Here is a 19226-nt window from a genome sequence, read left to right as displayed (position 1 = left end):
ACTTTTCAGATCATTCACACAAGATCGGCGCCGGTGGCGACACCTACAACGTACTGACGTAAGGAAAGTTTCCAACCGATTTCTCATACACAAACAGCAGTTCACCGGCATTGCCTGGTGAAACGTTGTTGTAATGCCTCATGTAAGGAGGAGAAATGCGTACCATCACGTTTCCGACTTTGGTAAAGGTCGGATTGTAGCCTATCACGATTGCAGTTAATCGTATCGCAACTTTGGTGCTCGCGTTGGTCCAGATCTAATGACTGTTAGCAGAATATGGAATCGATGGGTTCATGAGGGTAATACAGAACGCCGTGCTGGATCCCAACGGCCTCGTATCACTAGCAGTCGAGATTACAACCATCACATCCGCGTGGCAGTGACGGATCTTGCAGCCACGTCTCGATCCCTGAGTCAACAGATGGGGACGTTTGTAAGACAACAACCATTTGCACGAACAGTTCGATGACGTTTGCAGCAGCATGGACTATCAGCTCGGAGACCATGGCTGCGGCTACCTTTGACGCTGCATCACAGACAGGAGCGCCTGCGATGATGTACTCAACGACTAACCTGGGTGCACGAATGGCAGAACGTCAATTTTTCGGATGAATCTAGGTTCCGTTTACAGCATCATGATGGTCGCATCCGTGTTTGGCGACACGGCGGTGAACGCACATTGGAAGCGTGTATTCGTCATCGCTATACTGGTGTATCACCGGGCGTGATGGTATGTGGTACCATCGGATACACGTCTCGGTCGCCTCTTGTTCGCATTGACGTCACTTTGAACAGTGGACTTTACATTTCAGATGTGTTACGAACCGTGGCTCTACATTTCAGTCGATCCCTGCGAAACCTTACATTTCAGCAGGATAATGCACGACTGCATGTTTCAGGTCCTGTACGAGGCTTTCTGGATACAGAAAGTGTTCGACTGCTGCCCTGGCCAGCGCATTCTCCAGATCTCTCACCAACTGGTCAATGGTGGCCGAACAACTGGCTCGTCACAATACGCCAGTCACTACTCTTGATGAACTGTGGTATTGTGTTGAAGCTGCATGGGCATCTGTACCTGTACACGCTACCCAAGCTCTGTTTGACTTAATGCCCATCCGTATCAACGCCGTTATTACGGCCAGAGGTGGTTGTTCTGGGTACTGATTTCTCAGGATCTATGCACCCAAACTGCGTGAAAATGTAATCAGATGTCAGTTCTAGTATAATATATTTGTCCAATGAATACCCGTTTATCATCTGCGTTTGTTCTTGGTGTAGCAATTTTAATGGCCAGTAGTGTTTGACTGCACGGTCTAATATCAATAACGGGATATGACTGACGTCATCTACGTACCAAAAACTAGAAGACTCTACTTTCAAAGATGATCTACGGTGGTGTGGAACCTCAGTTGAAATAAACTAACGTGATTACAGTTGTTTAGTTTTTACAGCCCTAATAATCCGAAGCAGTTTGCGATATCACCGTATGTACTGCATCTGGTGAGTCGAAGTGATGGTTCTCATACGATGGAATTACTCCAGCCACCAAGAAACTCCTTCAAACGAAATTAAACTTCATAGCTTTATAGGGTATGCGTCGTTATTTCAATGATTACAGTGTTGACTGAAATTTACGAAGATCGTGGCAGTATGAGCCCACTTATCAGGATGTTTTTGAATTTCCTCTGGCCTGGATGCGTGCACTGATTCGCTTGGGAAGAATGTCATAAAGCCATTGTATCCTCTCCTGTGGCAAATAGCTCATAACTGTGCAACTGGTGCTTGATATCCTTGACAATCCACGTAGCAATTGGTCCTACATATGTTCTGTCAGGGACAAACCTTAGGACCCTCCACCCCACTGGAGTACGTCAATATCTGGCAGACAATTCATAGAGACACGTCCCATGTGTGGAGGAGCATTGTCCTACTGAAAAATAGCACCGCGATATTGGCTGGCGAGAGGTGACATATGAGAAAGCAGGATGTCCCTGACATTCCGTTATGCAGTCAATTGCTATTAGCCATGCCCTAAAGTCGTAGCCGATGACACCATGTCACCATGAGTCACACAGCTGTGTCTCTGTAGAACGCTGTTAAGTATGAGACTTCTTCCCAGGACGCAGCTATACTTTCCGACGATGGTAATCCGATAGTGCAGACTCGCGATTCGTCACCAACACAATGTGACACTATTCATCAGCAGTCCATGCTTCCCGCTCATAGCACCACTCCAAAGGCAGTGTAAGAGAGCGACGGTGTTCCGAAGTTCGATTGCAGCTGGTTTTCGACCAAAGGCGACACAGAATGTTGCAACGGGTCCATTACGTGTTGTATAATGGCAGGCGCAGAAGTAAAGAGATTCCTGTGTGCTTGGTGCACAATACAGTGATGCTCCCTTGTGGTGGTGAGGCGTGACTCACGGGAACCTCGATGATGAGTACGCCTTCCCTGAGGTTCCCAGACTGTCTAACATCGGGTCACTGTCATATCCGAATGCGCCACAAATCTGTATATTGCACTATTCTACCAACTGGTAAAATGGAGACCAACCATGAGGCAACTCTGTCAGGCGCTGATAATGTTGACTAACACGAGTACGCAATTTGCCAGTGTCCTTCACATGATCATTCAACATCTCTCGCTGTTCACACCTGTTATATATCATACGGGGCATTGTAACAGCGCTAAACACGCACAACACTAACACATTTTGATTGCCATCGTATGTCTCAAAGACGCTACAAGCAACTCCATTTACGTGTACGCCAATGGTGTGGATGTGTTACATTGAGGACCGAGAATGTCTTCTAGATGCTCCACATTTTTTTTTTCAGACAGTGTACACTGAATTAAAATTTGTATGCACTATTTATTGTTGTGGATATTATATCAAATTCCACCTTCCAATTTGTAAGATCAGTTAATCTTCTAAGTGACCTCTGGTTTTTTCATGCTTGTTGAACATCATTTCCCGTCATATTGTTAGCTAAGGTACATCCAACATGCAAGATATTCTACCCATGAAATTTGCATAATTTCGCGGTGGCCCTCCTTATACCGTACACTCCTCTCTACCTCTCGTAATTATTTCAAAGCTATCGTCTCAATGTATCGTTAACTACCCTCACACGCTTTTCTTTGTACTACGTCGTTCTATTTTTTTAGTGGTTGGTTGGTTGGTTTAAAAGAGAGGGAAAGGAACCACTATGTTTTCAGTGTTTTACTAATATAATCACAAGCTTTTTTTTTTAGAACTATGTATGTGTTGTGCTGTAACATCTCTTTTTTACATTTCTAAAACAGTATTTACAAAACTACTGGGTGAAGAGCTGCGGCGCAAGAGAAGGATTACCCATCATGACGACGTTTACTTTTAAAATTAGGAGAGCATATGTTCCAAGAAGGGTCGGGCAACATATTACTTTCCACCACGAGCGTCTCACGAAATAACACGACGACAAAATTTGACAAGTTAGAAACCATAAGGAAGTGCACCGACATTCTTCCTTCCAACGGATAGATGGTGAATGAGCGTGGTTTGGAGGTGTAGGAGGCGATACTAGCGGTGACAGAAGTACCCTCCGCCAAACAGGTTGATTTGTTGAGTAAAGATGTAGCTCCTCCTCACCTTGACGTAAGTGAGATATCGGTGTGTTTCAATGATCCACTGATCAATGCTGGCTGGAGTAATGCTTCTTCTAGGAACAACCATGCCACACTGGTCAGCTCGTGATACTGCTGACAAAGAGAAGGCCCGATAGGAGTCTTCTTCTTGGGAATAAGTGGGCAGCAACCAGATGAGCCTTAGCTAGGTCTGACATTGCTTCCACTTACTTGTGTCAGGTTTCGTCCATTTTTCTTTCCTATCAGCCTCCCTTGACCTCTGCTTGTTTTTTCGGCCTCAACAGTTTTAGGTTTCGAGATCTGAGGCGACTTTCACTACCCTTTTCTGTCTCCAACGGTCAAAGATTAGCATAGGATTCCAGAGTTCGTTCAGGCTACCAATACCCGTTCAGAGTTGCAACTCTATGAAACGTCCACCGAAACTTCATGAATGAATACGACCTTCAAGATTTCAAGGCACGTCCAAGAGGACATGAGTTGCCGGCCGCTGTGGCCGAGCGGTTCTAGGCTCTCCAGTCCTGAACAGCCCTGCTGCTATGGTCGGAGGTTAGAATCCTGCCACGGGAATGGATGTGTGTGATGTCCTTAGGTTAGTTAGGTTTAAGTAGTTCTAAGTCTAGGCGACTGATGACCTCAGATGTTAAGTCCCATAGTGCTTAGAGCCATTTGAACTATTTTTGAACATGACTAGCGTGATTCTGAACAATGCATAGAGTAAGTGGGTGTATGTTACGTTGCCAATGGGATAGGATGAAAGGTAAATTTTCCAGCGCCTTTAATAACCAGAACACATCAGCTTTGAAAGAATTCTGGTCCACCTAGATTAGGGAGGGGATGGGGGAGGTGATGGCTGTTAACCAAGTCTACACTACTCCATGCGCCCTAAGGAGCTTCGGAACAGGATGGACTCAAAGGTAAAGTATATTGCTACGAAAAAGGGCAAATAGATATAGTGGGAATTAGTCAAGTTCGGTGGCAGGAGGAACAAGACTTCTGGTCAGGTGACTACAGGGTTATAAACACAAAATCAAATAGGGGTAATGCAGGAGTAGGTTTAATAATGAATAGGAAAATAGGAATGCACTACAAACAGCATAGTGAACGCATTATTGTGGCCAAGATAGATACGAAGCCCACACCAACTACACTAGTACAAGTTTATATGCCAACTAGGTCTGCAGATGACGAAGAAATTGAAGAAATGTATGATGAAATAAAAGAAATTATTCAGATAGTGAAGGGAGATGAAAATTTAATAAAAATGGCTCTGAGCACTATGGAACTTAACATCTGTGGTCATCAGTCTCCTAGAACTTAGAACTACTTCAACCTAACTAACCTAAGGACATCACACACATCAATGCCCGAGACAGGATTCTAACCTGCGACCGTAGCAGTCGCGCGGTTCCGGACTGAGCGCCTGAACCGCTAGACCACCGCAGCCGGGAAAATTTAATAGTCATGTGTGACTGGAATTCGAGTGTAGGAAAAGGGAGAGAAGGAAACGTAGTAGATGACTATGGATTGGGGCTAAAAAATGAAAGAGGAAGGCGCCTGGTAGAAATTTGCACAGAGCACAACATAATCATAACTAACACTTGGCTTAAGAATCATGAAAGAACGTTGTATTCATGGAAGAACCCTGGAGATACTAAAAGGTATCAGCTAGATTATATAATGGGAAGACAGAGATTTAGGAACCAGGTTTTAAATTGTAAGACATTTCCAGGGGCAGATGTGGACTCTGGCCACAATCTATTGGTTATGTCCTGTAGATTAAAACAAGAAACTGCAAAAAGGTGGGAATTTAAGGAGATGGGACCTCGATAAACTGAAAGAACCAGAGGTTGTGCAGAGTTTCAGGGAGAGCATAATGGAACAGTTGACAGGAATGGGGGAAAGAAATACAGTAGAAGAAGAATGGGTAGCTTTGAGGGATGAAGTAGTGAAGGCAGCAGAGGATCAAGTAGATAAAAAGACGAGGGCTAGTAGAAATCCTTGAGTAACAGAAGAAATATTGAATTTAATTTATGAAAGGAGAAAATATAAAATTGCAGTAAATGAAGCAGGCAAAAAGAAATACAAACGTCTCAAATATGAGATCGAGAGGAAGTGCAAAATGGCTAAGCAGGGATGGCTAGAGGACAAATGTAAGGATGTAGAGGCTTATCTCACTAGAAGTAAGACAGATACTGCCTACTGGAAAATTAAAGAGACCTTTGGAGATAATGGAACCACTTGTATGAACATAAATAGCTCAGATGGAAACCCAGTTCTAATCAAAGAAGGGAAAGCAGAAAGGTGGAAGGAATATATAGAGGGACTATACAGGGGCGATGTACTTGAGGACAATATTATGGAAATGGAAGATGATGAAGATGAAGTGGGAGCTACGATACTGCGTGAAGAGTTTGACAGAGTACTGAAAGACCTGAGTCGAAACAAGGCCCCTGGAGTAGACAACATTCCATTGGAACTACTGACGGCCTTGGGAGAGCCGGTCCTGACAAAACTCTACCATCTGGTGAGCAAGATGTATGAAACTGGCGAAATACCCTAAGACTTCAAGAAGAATATAATAATTCCAATCCCAAAGAAAGCAGGTGTTAACAGATGTGAAAATTAACGAACAATCAGTTTAATAAGCCACAGCTGCAAAATACTAACGCGAATTCTTTACAGACGAATGTGAAAACTGGTAGAAGCCGAGCAAGGGGAAGATCAATTTGGATTCCGTAGATATGTTGGAACGCGCGAGGCAATGCTGACCTTACGACTTATCTTAGAAGAAAGATTAAGGAAAGGCAAACCTGCGTTTCTAGCATTTGTATACTTAGAGAAAGCTTTTGACAATGTTGACTGGAATACTCTCTTTCAAATTCTAAAGGTGGCAGGGGTAAAATACAGCGAGCGAAAGCCTATTTATAATTTGTATAGAAACCAGATGGCAGTTATAAGAGTCGAGGGACATGAAAGGGAAGCAGTGGTTGGAAAGGGAGTTGTAGCCTCTCCCCGATGTTATTCAATCTGTATAATGAGTAAGCAGTAAAGGAAACAAAAGAAAAATTCGGATTAGGTATTAAAATCCATGGAGAAGCAATAAAAACTTTCAGTTTCGCCGATGACATTGTAATTCTGTCAGAGACAGCAAAGGACTTGGATGAGCAGTTGAATCGAATGGACAGTGTCTTGAAAGGAGGATATAAGATGAACATCAACAAAAGCAAAACGAGGATCATGGAATGTAGTCGAATTAAGTCGGGTGATGCTGAAGGAATTAGATTAGGAAATGAGACACTTAAAGTAGTAAAGCAGTTTCGCTTTTTGGGGAGCAAAATAACTGATGATGGTCAATATAGAGAGGATATAAAATGTAGACTGGCAATGGCAAGGAAAGCGTTTCTGAAGAAGAGAAATTTGTTAACATCGAGTATAGATTTAAGCGTCAGGAAGTCGTTTCTGAAAGTATTTGTTTGGAGTGTAGCCATGTATGGAAGTGAAACATGGACGATAAATAGTTTACACAAAAAGAGAATAGAAGCTTTCGAAATGTGATGCTACAGAAGAATGCTGAAGATTAGATGGGTCGATCACATAACTAATGAGGAAGTATTGAATAGGATTGGGGAGAAGAGAAGTTTGTGGCACAACTTGACCAGAAGAAGGGATCGGTTGGTAGGACATGATCTGAGGCATCAAGGGATCACCAATCTTGTATTGGAGGGCAGCGTGGAGGGTAAAAATCGTAGAGGGAGACCAAGAGATGAATACACTAAGCAGATTCATAAGGATGTAGGTTACAGCAGGTACTGGGAGATGAAGAAGCTTGCACAGGATAGAGTAGCATGGAGAGCTGCATCAAACCAGTCTCAGGACTGAAGACCACAACAACAACAACAACAACAACAACAACACCTTCTATAAAGAACTATAAAAGAATCTGAATATTTACAATTCTACTGACCAGACAATTATGATGTACGATTTCAGCGTCAGAATGGGAAATTTCCGAGTGACAAACATTATACGGCCTTTTGGAGAACCGGTGCATAATGTAAATGTAAAAATAATACGGGATTTTGCCACTTACAATAACTAACAATATAAAACTCACTTTCTAAGAAAAGTAATTTACATAAGTACACTTGGATCACTAAAGTTCTTGCATCAGTAACTGACTACTGCTTGGTAAATGATAAGCGAGCGGATCAAATAAGGGATAAAAGAGCTTAAGCGGCCATGATATAGTGTCAGATCATCTTTAACAATCTTCGGAATAGATGATTTTTCTAAAATTCAAGAAAATGACAAAACAAATAAGGAACCAACAAGATCAGAGTCTTTATAAAGTATTCTTGTTTAAAAAGGACAGCGTGAAATATCTTCACTAAAGCAGATTAAATAACCATCTTGCAAACTAGCAAACGAAGGGTAATATAGAAGAAGAATGGGAAAATATACGGAATGTGGTATATAGAGTAGCAGGAGAAGATCTTTTTAAATCAAGAAAATAAGGAAATAAAATGGCTAAAAATTTGAAACGAGGACATTAAGAAGGGCGGCAACCCTTTCGCGGGCCTTGAGTGGTATACTTCCCACTAAATGTGTTTCTTTACATCGGACTGTGTGTTACCCCTTCTGTACGCTCCTGGAATCTTGTGGCAGTACGCTGCACTTGCTGTAGTCTCTGTTTGTTGTGAATTACAGCTTCAGGACTGTGGGAAGCATATATACCCCCAAGCAATGGTGTTTTAATGGTTATTGGGAAGTACAGTTACCACCAAAGTAGTTTCTGAAAAGGGCTTGGGAAGTACACTTACCACAAAATTAATCTGTCATTTGTGGCCTTTGGGAAACAAACTAACCACCAAAGCTTTTGGGAATACGTCTTACCATTTGTGTTCATGCCTGACGTCTTATGGTAGTACACTGCACGAGGTGAAAGAGGACTGCAACAACCAGTTTCTGTTTGTTGTGGGTTACTACTGTTGTCGCAACACATTGCTTCGCTTCTGCAATATACATTATTGTGATTTGTATCAACTCATATCTTCACTGCGTGATAAAGTTTCAAGGATTTTTTTTCACATTGTGTTAAGTAAACTCTAATATCAGTAACAATTATTTTTTAAATGAAGTAAAGGAAAACAAACTAAAAGCAGAAAACACTTCATTATTTTTTTACGTATAGTGGTAACACGTAACAGCTCACAACAATTATATGGGAAATCCATTTACCACTATAGTTTTAATACCTCAAACAGGCGACATGGGGATACATGTGCCACCATAGTTTCCGGTACTAAATCACAAAAATAAAATTGTCAAAAAATACATGTAGTCACAGAATTCTAATAGGCTGACAAAATAATTATATTCTTTTAGTTGCTGCAAAAAATGCGTCCACGAAATGGTTGAAAAAACGAGATGCATATGTAAAATACTTAAACAACACCGCAGCTGAAATGAATCAATACAATGATGAAAGATTCGCCTTGACAACATCGAAGAACAGAAAAGCAACAGGAAAAGAGGATATTAATACTGAGTTGCTAAGCTACAAGGGAACGATGGTACACGAAAGACTGCTACATCTCTTAAACGAACGTTGGAAGAGCAAGAATATCCACAAAAACTGGAAGATTGTTAGGATGATATTAGTTTTTAGAAAGAGGGACAAAAGCCTGTGCAGTGACTGCAGAGGAATACGTTTACTGGACTCAGCATGCAAGCTATATGCAAAGATTTTAAACAAGACATAAAAACACAACGGAAGTAATTTTGTGTGAGGAACAAATGGGTCTTAGAGAGGGAAGCTCCACGACAAATACGCTTTTACTTTACTGCAAATAATAGAAAAACACAAATAATATAGTAAAGAGACACTTATTACTATTATTGATTTTAGAAAAGCTTTTGACCATGTCAATAGACAGGAACTTTGGAAAATAATGACGAATCGCGAATATCCGGAAATTTAGTAAATAAGTTGAGAAGTCACTCTAGAGTCTAGACCCTAACGGTAAGATGAGGAGGAGGAGGATATTGGTGTTTAACGTGCCGTCGACAACGAGGTCATTAGAGACGGTGCGAGGGCTCGGATTAGGGAAGGTTGGGGAAGGAAGTCGGCCGTGCCCTTTCAAAGGAACCATCCGGGCATTTGCCTGAAGTGATCTAGGGAAATCACGGAAAACCTAAATCAGGATGGCCGGAAGCACGGGAAAATGACTAATGAGATATCAACTAACAAAGAGTACGATAAGGCGGCTGTATGTCCCTAACATTGCTCAACATGTACATAGATTTATTTATTTATTTAGCATATGGCTTACCGTATTATATTTTACAGCTACTGAATTCGTTTATGAGTCTTGACGGACTTTTCTTAAGGGAAAATTTAGCGTGATACTGAAGTGTTCACACAATGCGTGTTACGTTATTCGACAAACAATTATTAATATGAAGCTGGTATCTGTACAGATACCAATGGTGATCTTGTAGCTCTCCAAGAATGAAATTATAATGAAATCCAGACCTTTAGCTGCTTACAGACGTTGATAAATATCAACGGGGACAGTTTAAAAATATGTGCCCTGATCGGGACTCGAACCTTTTACCTCCTACTTACATGGCAGACGCTCTATCTTTTTTTTCCCTGTTACCCACACTACCCCCAAAAACCTATCTAACCTAATATCAAAAACAAAGCTAGTGCCACCGCCACTTTAACCTAAAGCTAACTAGGACAGTCATGTGCAACCACTTCAGGCTCCGCCCACGAACAAAAGTTAAATATGCCTCTGAACATTTCATTAAAAAAGAAAAGGATAAAGGAAGGGGTACAATACTTTATTATATTTTATGTGTTGTTTATTTTTTTCTTACGCTTTTATTTGTGCCGGCCGGAGTGGCCTTGCGGTTCTAGGCGCTACAGTCTGGAACCTAGCGACCGCTACAGTCGCAGGTTCGAATCCTGCCTCGGGCATGGATGTGTGTGATGTCCTTAGGTTAGTTAGTTTAATTAGTTCTAAGTTCTAGGCGACTGATGACCTCAACAATTAAGTCGAATAGACCCCAGAGCCATTTTGTAATTCTTTCTTTTCTTTTCTTTCCTTTTTTTCCTGGGGGGTGCCCAAAGCAGCCAGACGGTGGGATGTCCTTGTCGTCTTCTCGTTCAGCGAGGGTGAAACACCCTATAATTACCGTTGATGTAGCTCATCAGTCCATCATGTGTAATATCTCAGTCTCCTCTCAGACCCGGTAACCCCAATGGTCTGGAGGGTGCGTAAACAACGACCCCGAGTAATTTGCAAGGAGCATACCATACGACGCTTTGCGCCGTAAAATCGTGTAGTTACTCTTTAAGTAATGCCAGAAATCTAAAAACCCTGCAACGCACTTACTAAAAGAATATGATAATGCCATACCCTTAACCCACACCGTGGCGTTATGGCGTGTAGCACTGAAGTAAGTGACGTCGGTATGGATCAGATCGGTGGGCTCTACGGACCGTGGCGTCCGTCGCAGCAACAATGCCAACATACGCCGTGTGAGGAGCCAGCAGGCGGCAGCTGTACCACAAACGAAACGGTGCATCTCGGTGTCGACAGCGGCGCATCTGGAGCAGAGAGGATCCTCGGCAAGATGTATCATGTGTAAAGGTTGTCGGGTGGGGAATTTTTCAGTCGTTATCACATACCATAGTGCCCTGACCGTGGGGGGAAAGAAAGACGAATGTATGTTACTCCACACCCGCCTCCAGCCAACTGCCGGATGTCGGCGTTCAACCACATTAGCAGTCAGCGTCCATTGAAAGTAGCGGTAGAAGTCCTTGGTTCCAGGATCCCGCGTGGTCTGCAAGATATCCAACAGATAACTCATGTCGACCAGATAGGTGCGAATGTGACACAGAGCTGGCGCGATATGTCCGACAGAAATAGGCGGACGGAGGGATTGAGCCACCACCTCCTGAATCAGTTCACCAGGGATAGTGTCCTTGTCCGAAGTACGTAGACGATGCATCATCCGCAGGAAGAGAGCGCACGCCCTGTTGTGCACGTTTATCATTCCAATGCCGCCTGCATGTGTGGGAACGTTAGCGTCTCTTAACGGTTCTTGAACACCCTACCCTCGCTGACGAAACGACTGAAGGGCGCCTGGATCTTGGCAGCTATCGTAGCGGCCATCGTGAGAATATGTACGTAATGATTAAGTTTCGGAGGAGGTAGATGCCGACCAAAAATATCCGCAAGATCAAGTCAAGTGTTCGAAAGTTATGGAGTCGAACTCGCGTACAGATCATATCAATTAGTCTACGATTCGTATCTGCTGCAGTACGCTTCACGCTCCCATGGAAGGTCACTCCCAAACACTTCATCGCCGGAACTTTGGTACTGGGCACTGGCGTGCTCATAGTCCTCTGCCCACATCCATGTAGTGCGACTTTCGCAGTTTGATACGGCTCCCGGACACCCCTCCGTAAGCCACGAGATCGCCTTACAAGAATACTCCATCGTCCGCATAGGCACAACATTTAAAATGCTCATCGCGGAGGCGAATACCTTCCAAACGCTTCGTAAACTATGAAGTGCAGGCTCTAGGGCGACGACGAAGAGAAAAGGCCGACAGGGGACATCCTTGTCGCACTGAGCACTCAATAGTGACTGGTGGCGAGAGTGACCAGAGCTGTGGAAGGGGCTCCGTGGATGAGACGGAGAACCACACCTGCCGGTATTGGGGACAGTCCCCTCTTCTCTAAGACTTCCTGCAAGAGATGATGCTAAAAACGGTCAAATGCGTGGTCTAGGTCAACTGCCACGAGGGCGCCTTCTAAGCGGCATACCGACATGAGCGCCACCGCAACTCCATAAGACTTAACGCCGTGTGTATATTACTGCCACCTCCCAAGTGTTCCTCACGAATTTTTGTAGGGATTTGATCATTCCTGTGCCAAAACCAAGCGGCGGGTTCAGACGGCAAGACTTCAGATCGTTGACGTTATGAATTCGGAGGGGACATTCAGTCTACCGATTCCCATTAGAGTTTGAGCAATGTGAGTGCTTCCGCACTGAAGAAGATCATTGGCCGCTAAGCCTTATCTATATGAAGATGGTATCTCTTCTATCGGACATATCTTCATATAGATTAGGCTTACCGGCCAATGATCTTCTTCAGTACGGAAGCACTCACATTGCTCAAGCTCTTACGGGAATCACTAGAGTGATTGCCGCGAGTAATGAGTATAGTGGGCAGGGGCGCAACAAATTTAATGTGTGGACAGTAAGTTGGAAACGTGGATCTCACGGGGAGTTTGCCAGAGATCGGTACCTGCAGTCGCTTTGTCCTCTGTGTCCTCAATGGCTCAGGCGGCCGGCAAGGCATTTCAGCGCGTCGGCCAAACGGTTAGTTACTCTCTGTAATTAAAAAAAAACTGAGTAAATGGATCAACGATGAACTTGAGCAAGCTTCATGGTACATCTGCCCACAACAAATACAGCTTCCAATGACGAACAAAACGAGATTAAAAAAAAAAAGAAAAGTCGGATAGAGCGCCTTCCATGTAATCAGGTGATCCCGGGTTATACTCCCGGTAGGGGCACACAGTTTTCAAATGTCCCCGTTGATATTCATCAACGCCTGTAATCAGCTAAAGGTCTGGATTTCATTACAATAACAATTATGTAGTCTACAGAATAGTGAATTCAGTTTTTTGTGCTGAAGTTCTTTCTGTTCTTTTCTGGTCATTAAAATGGAGTGTCAAGTCGACATAAAACAGCATTTTCGGCACTTCCTACTTTTTGTGTTTAATCGAAGTCCAAAAGGGTCAGAAGATGCTAGAGAAGTTTGTCAATATGGTGAAGAAGCGGTGACTCTTTGGGCGGCTCAGAATCGGTTTTACCACCTTAAAAGACATATTTGATCGACCACGAGTAGCTTGATCGGTACCAAACAGTGAATGAGGAACTTTACGTTCAACAAACGCAACGATTCAACAACACTATCCAGCAAAAACGTCCTGACGGGCGATATGAAAATGTCAAGGGGGCCATTCGTTATCTTGGCTGGGAAGTGCGGCCGCATTCTTCGTATTCTCCCGGCTTGGCACCTTCTGATTCCAATTTGTTCCAAAGCCTCTGTAATGCATTTCGTGGCCTTTCGCTCAATAATGATGTGTACCTGAATGCTAGGCTGCACGATTTCTTCGAATGGAAATCAGTTGATTCCTATTGTCGACGCACTGAACAGCTTGTTGAAACTTGGAAAGAAGTTTGTTCTCCATTTCATGTTTGCCTTTGAGGAAACCTAAACGTAAAAAGAAAATCGCTACTACTTATGGACTAACCCAGTACATCCAATTAAACTGATACACGATAAGATAAGATGATATGAATTAGTACAAGCAGATACATGTACACACACCGATTAGCCAAAATAATAAGACCACCTACTGAAAAGCGTGTTAGCCCACCTCTGGGGCGCAATTCAGCAGTGATTCTGCCTGCCATGGATTCGACAAGTACTTGATGGGTTTCTAAAGGTTTGTGGCACCCTATACCCAAACACAGGTTACTCACTTCCCGTAATTAACGGGCACTTGCCTTGTGGACGTGGAGCTGTCGCCCGATAGCGTCCCAGTTACGTTTCATCGGAGTAGGTAAACAACATTTGATGGCAACACATCAGCGTGAGTTCACTATCATGCTCCTCGAACCACTACAGCACTGGTCTTGTGACATGGATGGTCATCGTGTTGGAAGATGCCATCGCTCTTGGGAAAGATGTCAAGCATAAGGGGCTACACGTGGTCCCTGATAATGTTCATGTAATCCACATCTGTATCGGTGCCTTCAATTACTACGGTAGGTCCCATAGAAGACCAGGTGACTGTCTCCCATAACATACTACTGCTTCCCCCCTGCACGCGTCCGTGGCGCGCTGCATGTTTCGATCAGTCGATCGCATAGATTACGGCGTATCTGGATCGACCATCGACCTAATTTAAACAATAAACGGTATTCATCTGACAACGCGCACGATTCCATTGATCCGTGGCCCAATCTCGATGATCCCGCGCCCAAGGTAATCGTAACTGACGATATAGTTAGGTCAACATGGTAAAACGTAGGAATCTTCTGCTACGGAACACCATGCTCAACACTGAGATCTGACAGTGTGTCTGCGCCAGGACTACAGTCTGTCGTCAGAATTGCCACAGTTTTCCGCCTGTCTTGCTTTAGAGAGTGTGCAAGACGCAATACCTATGTTCTGTGTTGAAGTATAGATGTCCAACTTCTCGTCGCCTACTCATGGTTTCAGCACTCTAAAATCACTTTCAATAGGTCCTCATGATAGTAACACACAAAATAGCCGAACAGCTTCGTCGTTTCCAAGATCGTCGCTCCCAGAGACTGGGACGCAACAAAATGACTGATTTGACAGTTGCTAAAGTCGGCGGGTTACCGTATTTTCGCCACTTATCGTAGCCATAATGATTCCCCAATCGTCTCTGCTCAGCTCATATGCTTTTCTTACCTCGTCATGTGCCCTCAGGGCAACCACATAGCACATAACCTCGCTGTGGACACTGGTCATAATGTTTTCGCTCATCAGTATACAGGGTGGCCCATTGATAGTGACTGGGCCAAATATCTCACGAAATAAGCATCAAACGAAAAACCACAAAGAACGAAACTCGTATAGCTTGAAGGGGGAAACCAGATGGCACTATGGTTGGCTCGCTAGATGGCGCTCCCATAGGTCAAACGGATATCAACTGCTTTTTTTTATAAAATAGGAACCCAATTTTTTATTACATATTCGTGTACTACGTAAAGAAAGATGAATGTTTTAGTTGGACCACTTTTTTCGCTTTGTGGTAGATGGCGATGTATTAGACACAAACGTATAAGTACGTGGTATCACGTAAAATTCCGCCAGTGCGGACGGTATTTGCTTCGTGATACATTACCCGTGTTAAAATGGACCGTTTACCAATTGCGGAAAAGGTCGATATCGTGTTGACGTATGGCTATTGTGATCAAAATGCCCAACGTGGAGTGTGCTATGTATGCTGCTCGGTATCCTGGACGTCATCATCCAAGTGTCCGGGCGTTCGCCGGATAGTTACGTTATTTAAGGAAACAGAAGTGTACAGCCACATGTGAAAAGTCAACCACGACCTGCAATAAATGATGATGCCCAAGTAGGTGTTTTAGCTGCTGTCGTGGCTAATCCGCACATCAGTAGCACACAAATTGCGCGAGAATCATGAATCTCAAAAACGTCGTTGTTGAGAATGTTACATTAACATCGATTGCACCCGTACCATGTTTATTTGCACCAGGAATTGCATGGCGACGACTTTGAACGTCGTGTACAGTTCTGCAACTGGGCACAATAGAAATTACGGGACGATGACAGATTTTTTACACGTATTCTATTTAGCGACGAAGCGTCATTCACCAACAGCGGTAACGTAAACCGGCATAATATGCACTATTGGGCAACGGAAAATCAACGATGGGTGCGACAAGTGGAACATCAGCGACCTTGGAGGGTTAATGTATGGTGCGGCATTATGGGAGGAAGTATAATTGGCCCTCATTTTATCGATGGCAATCTAAATGGCTCAGTGTATGCTGATTTCCTACGTAATGTTCTACCGATGTTACTACAAGATGTTTCATTGCATGACAGAATGGCGATGTACTTCCAACATGATGGATGTCCGGCACATAGCTAGCGTGCGGTTGAAGCGTTATTGAATAGTATATTTCATGACAGGTGGATTGGTCGTCGAAGCACCATACCATGGCCGCACGTTCACCGGATCTGACGTCCCCGATTTCTTTCTGTGGGGAAAATTGAAGGATATTTGCTATCGTGATCCACCGACATCGCCTGACAACATACGTCAGCGCATTGTCAGAGCATGTGCTAACATTACGGAAGGCGAACTGCTCGCTGTTCAGAGGAATGTCGTTACACGTATTGCCAAATTCATTGAGGTTGACGGACATCATTTTCAGCATTTATTGCAGTAATGTGGAATTTTCAGGTAATCGCGCTGTAACAGCATGCGTTCTCAGAAACGACAAGTTCACATAGGTACATGTATCACATTGGAACAACCGAAATAAAATGTTCAAGCGAATCTACGTTCTGTATTTTGATTTAAAAAACCTACCAGTTACCAACTGTTCGTCTAAAATTGTGAGCCATATGTTTGTGTCTAATACAGCGCCATCTACCACAAAGCGAAAATTGGTCCAACTAAAACATTCGTATTTCTTTACGTACTACATGAATATCTAATAAAAAATGGATGTTCCTATTTAAGAAAACGCAGTTGATACCCGTTTGACCTATGGTAGCGCCATCTAACGGGCCAACCATAGCGCCATCTGGTTTCCCCCTTCAAGCTAGTCGAGTTTCGTTCTTTGTAGTTTTCTTCGTTTGACGCTTATTTCGTGAGGTGCCCGTTTTCCTCCATAGTTGGAAAGCCCATATACTCCAGACAGTTAATCGCTGCCATTCTTGGGTCCCCAATCCAGTAGGGTTGCTGCGGTCACGCAGTGGCCAATTCTGATACGGTTGAGGGAACTCAGTATCTGTTTTGATTGGTTCGCTTTGGGGGGTTGGGTAGTCGGATCTGTTTCACAACATTTTTATTGCCATGGAAGGATGCGCACTAATTTCTCGATTCTTTTGTTAGATTATATATTTCTGGATCGAGTCGGCTGTTGTTTACTCCGACTGGTTCTCTCGATAAGAGTCGAGTTTTTGGTAAGTTGTTGAATGTTTCATGAACTGTTGGCTCAAATGGCTCTGAGCACTATGGGACTTCTGAGGTCATCAGTCCTCTAGAACGTAGAACTACTTAAAACTAACTAACCGAAGGACATCACACACATCCATGTCCGAGGCAGGATTGAACCTGCGACCGTAGCGATGACGTGATTCCATACTGCAGCGCCTAGAACCGCTCGACCATCCCGGCCGTCCATGAACTGTTTGTGTGTGGATCTTTTGAGCTGTATCATCTCATGTGTTACTGCCTGTTGTCGTCGGAGATTTGGAGTGGCAACATTGGCGAGTACTGACAACCACGGTATTGGTGTGGATTTAAGAGTTCCTGTAAGGATCCTCATCGCGTCATTTAGACGGGTATCTATTTTCTTGACATGGTTACTCCTACTCCACGTGTAGTTCTTAAGGAATTTGCATTAGATCCCCGCCTTTCACTAACCTGTTTGCTTAATATATTATTTCTTATTTTACCTTCTGTCCTGTTAGTTCTCGGTGTTCCCCTAATGTCAGGCCCTGTCAAGAGTATCACCTTAATGTTTCGGGTGTGGTCCATGTCGTAATTTTTTGTTGTGAAACATTACTCTCAGTTCACTGTCTGTCATTCTTCTCGTTACGTTGAATGACATGACGTCTGTTATATTAGGCTTCGGAAAGAGTCTCCACTTCTTGTAATACTGGTCGAGTTTTCCTTGACTGTTAGTTAGAATGTGCTGCTTTGAGCTGCTACAGCTAGGTCGTCGGCGCAGCTAAACTTTGAAGGATCAGTAGTGACTATGCAGTTAGTGTACAAGCGAAATAAAAGTGGGACCAAAGCCTAGGCCTATGGGCGACCACTCTTTATGGTGTGGGATTTACTTGTGTTTCGTTGACCATTCTTTATGGTATGGGATTTACTTGTGTTTCGATGACCATTCTTTATGGTATATGTTTTACTTGTGTTTCGATGACCATTCTTTATGGTATGGGATTTACTTGTGTTTCGATGACCATTCTTTATGGTATGGGATTTACTTGTGTTTCGATGACCATTCTTTATGGTATATGTTTTACTTGTGTTTCGATGACCATTCTTTATGGTATGGGATTTACTTGTGTTTCGATGACCATTCTTTATGGTATGGGATTTACTTGTGTTTCGATGACCATTCTTTATGGTATATGTTTTACTTGTGTTTCGATGACCATTCTTTATGGTATGGGATTTACTTGTGTTTCGATGACCATTCTTTATGGTATGGGATTTACTTGTGTTTCGATGACCATTCTTTATGGTATATGTTTTACTTGTGTTTCGATGACCATTCTTTATGGTATGGGATTTACTTGTGTTTCGATGACCATTCTTTATGGTATGGGATTTACTTGTGTTTCGATGACCATTCTTTATGGTATATGTTTTACTTGTGTTTCGATGACCATTCTTTATGGTATATGCTTTACTTGTGTTTCGATGACAATTCTTTATGGTATGGGATTTACTTGTGTTTCGATGACCATTCTTTATGGTATGGGATTTACTTGTGTTTCGATGACCATTCTTTATGGTATATGTTTTACTTGTGTTTCGATGACCATTCTTTATGGTATATGCTTTACTTGTGTTTCGATGACCATTCTTTATGGTATGGGATTTACTTGTGTTTCGATGACCATTCTTTATGGTATGGGATTTACTTGTGTTTCGATGACCATTCTTTATGGTATATGTTTTACTTGTGTTTCGATGACCATTCTTTATGGTATGGGATTTACTTGTGTTTCGATGACCATTCTTTATGGTATGGGATTTA

General features: G+C 43.1%; 1 protein-coding gene across 5 annotated transcripts in view; it reads right to left on the bottom strand.

Annotated features, from left to right (window-relative positions):
* The window catches only part of LOC126355739 (UDP-glycosyltransferase UGT5-like), a 77070-nt gene that overhangs the window by 37780 nt on the left and 20064 nt on the right, over window positions 1–19226 (bottom strand). Inside the window, exons 2-3 of one of the 5 annotated variants that reach the window (XM_050006117.1) lie at window positions 11327–11481; window positions 11055–11245 (exon numbers count right to left, since the gene is read on the bottom strand). The exons of 3 other annotated variants lie outside the window; for them this stretch is intronic. The gene's annotated coding sequence lies outside the window, so the exon portion shown is untranslated. The remainder of the gene's footprint in view (window positions 1–11054; window positions 11246–11326; window positions 11482–19226) is intronic. One more of the 5 variants, XM_050006116.1, reaches the window with a different exon arrangement.

Source organism: Schistocerca gregaria, chromosome 3 (assembly GCF_023897955.1).
Source record: "Schistocerca gregaria isolate iqSchGreg1 chromosome 3, iqSchGreg1.2, whole genome shotgun sequence".
In the NCBI taxonomy this organism is placed as follows: domain Eukaryota; kingdom Metazoa; phylum Arthropoda; class Insecta; order Orthoptera; family Acrididae; genus Schistocerca; species Schistocerca gregaria.
The sequence above is the reverse complement of the archived record's forward strand: the minus strand, read 5'-3'. Positions and strand labels throughout refer to the sequence as shown.